Here is a 2,500-nt window from a genome sequence, read left to right on the forward strand (position 1 = left end):
GGTCAGACGACCGATTTGCACGTCAGGACCGCTGCGGGCCTCCACCAGAGTTTCCTCTGGCTTCGCCCTGCCCGGGCATAGTTCACCATCTTTCGGGTCCTAGCACGTACGCTCCTGCTCCACCTCCCCGCCGGAACGGGTGAGACGGGCCGGTGGTGCGCCCGCCGCACGGCGGCGGCGGGATCCCACCTCGGTCGGCCCACGCCGAACCTTCACCTTCATTGCGCCGTGGGGTTTCGTCGCGCCCCTTGACTCGCGCACGTGTTAGACTTCTTGGTCCGTGTTTCAAGACGGGACGGGTGGGTTACCGACATCGCCGCGGACCCCTGGCGCCCACTCTTTTTGGGAACGTGACTCGCACCGACTCGGCGGCGAGACGCGGTCGGGGCGCACTGTGTACAGTCCGCCCCAGTCGACAGTCGCACCGGGAGCACGGGGAGCCCGTCCCCCGCGACGCGCACGACCGGAGTCGCACGCGCACACGGGAAGAAGGCGCGGCGGATGTCCTTTCCCTCGGCCCCTGCGGGAAACGGCGAGGCTCCTGCCGGGGGGGCTGTAACACTCGAGGCCGGAGCCACGAGCCACCTTCCCCACCGGCCTTCCCAGCCGACCCAGAGCCGGTCGCGGCGCACCACCAACGGAGGAAATGCGCCCGGCGGCAGCCGAGCCCGCGCGAGAGGCGGTCCCCTCGTGAGAGGGAGATCCGCCCTGCCCCACGCGTCCGACCTGACCGCCGGGTTGAATCCACCGGGCGGACTGCGCGGACCCCACCCGTTTACCTCTTAGCGGTTTCACGCCCTCTTGAACTCTCTCTTCAAAGTTCTTTTCAACTTTCCCTTACGGTACTTGTTGACTATCGGTCTCGTGCCAGTATTTAGCCTTAGATGGAGTTTACCACCCACTTTGGGCTGCATTCGCAAGCAACCCGACTCCAAGAAGACTCCATCCCGACGAGCCAGGGGCCGCTACCGGCCTCACACCGTCCACAGGCTAGGCCTCGATCAGAAGGACTTGGGCCCCCTGAGCGTCGTCGGAGAAAGGAGGTCTTCTATACGCCACAGTTCCCGCGACCGCCAAGCGACCGGGGATTCGGCGCTGGGCTCCTCCCTCTTCACTCGCAGTTACTGAGGGAATCCTGGTTAGTTTCTTTTCCTCCGCTTAGTAATATGCTTAAATTCAGCGGGTTGTCACGTCTGATCTGAGGTCGTAGGCAGAGAAACGGCTGGTGGCCGGATGGCCACCACCGATCGCCGGTCGAGCGACCAACACACGGCAGGTCAAGCGGGCAGGCTTTGCTGGATGGCAAGCACGCAAACAACACGCAGAGCAAAACCCAGCCGACCGCTGCGACGAGCAAGCATGCAAAAGTCGGGGCCGAGGCAGGACACGCAAGCTCCCTCCCTGCTGGAGGGAGGGTCAGGCGCGCAAAGCTCGACCGAGTCAGGCATACGAGACCGACGTGCGGAAGGACGAGGTCGTGCGGCCGCGGGCGTTCGCGACAGGCCACGTCAACAAAACAGCCAACCAGCCAGAGCAGGCCGAGCAGGAGCGCCCGAGCTCGGCTGACATCCTTTTTCCGGAGCCCCGATCGACGTGCGAAGCCACACGTGCGACGCGTAAGCCGGAGGAGCAGAGGCGAAGTGAGAGTGAGGCCGTCGCGTCCCCCGTCCGAGCGACCGACCGACCGACCGACCGCTCGCCCGCCCGCCGCGTGCAAGGATGAACACCAGGCACGCGAGGGTCGGGTCGGACGGACGGACGGACGGACGGACGGACGGACGGACGGACGGACGGACGGGGCCCTTCCCAAGAGACGTCTCTGCTTTTTTTTCCCAGCCCGCCATTCGCACGCCTGCGGCCGTCCCACGGGGGCAGGGAGTCAACGCTGGCGCAACCGTACGGCAGTGCCCAAACGGCGAGGAGAGCATCAGTCCCACAAAGCAAAGCGGCAGTCAGAAGCGACGACACACACGTAGGTGTGGCTCTCCCGCAGTGACGGCCGTGCCAGAGGAAAGGCTCGCCCCTCCGCGTCCGCGTGCGGACAAGGGCAATGCCCGGGAGGGCACGGGTCAAAGGTCTCCCCGGTCGCCGTGCGACCAGCCGCCGCCGACACCGCCGCCGAAGCGGCGGGCGGGCGGGCGGGCTGGAGCGCACGGGCACGGAGGGCTCCAGTGTCTGCACTTAGGGGGACGAAGAGGAGGGCCTTGCCCCTCTGCGACACCCCAGCCGCGCGCTCCCGCACCCCGGAGGGCAAAGGAGCACGATTGATTGTACAAGCGACCCTCAGACAGGCGTAGCCCCGGGAGGAACCCGGGGCCGCAAAGTGCGTTCAAAGTGTCGATGATCAATGTGTCCTGCAATTCACATTAATTCTCGCAGCTAGCTGCGTTCTTCATCGACGCACGAGCCGAGTGATCCACCGCTAAGAGTTGTCCGAGAGATTTCTTAAAAGACCACCCGACGCTCCTCGTCCACCGCCGCGGGGAAAGGAGCCCCATCC

The 2,500-nt window shown here is 65.7% G+C and overlaps 1 non-coding gene and 1 pseudogene across 1 annotated transcript; both read right to left on the reverse strand.

The window, feature by feature from the left end:
* On the reverse strand, positions 1–1,207 carry LOC144591472 (28S ribosomal RNA; annotated as a pseudogene; the record flags this gene model as incomplete).
* A 1,070-nt stretch (positions 1,208–2,277) lies between these two features.
* On the reverse strand, positions 2,278–2,431 carry LOC144591468 (5.8S ribosomal RNA). The gene has a single exon (XR_013546856.1). It is a non-coding gene; the product is annotated as a 5.8S ribosomal RNA (ribosomal RNA).
* Between the last annotated feature and the right edge of the window lie 69 nt (positions 2,432–2,500).

Source organism: Rhinoraja longicauda, unplaced genomic scaffold (assembly GCF_053455715.1).
Source record: "Rhinoraja longicauda isolate Sanriku21f unplaced genomic scaffold, sRhiLon1.1 Scf001059, whole genome shotgun sequence".
In the NCBI taxonomy this organism is placed as follows: domain Eukaryota; kingdom Metazoa; phylum Chordata; class Chondrichthyes; order Rajiformes; family Arhynchobatidae; genus Rhinoraja; species Rhinoraja longicauda.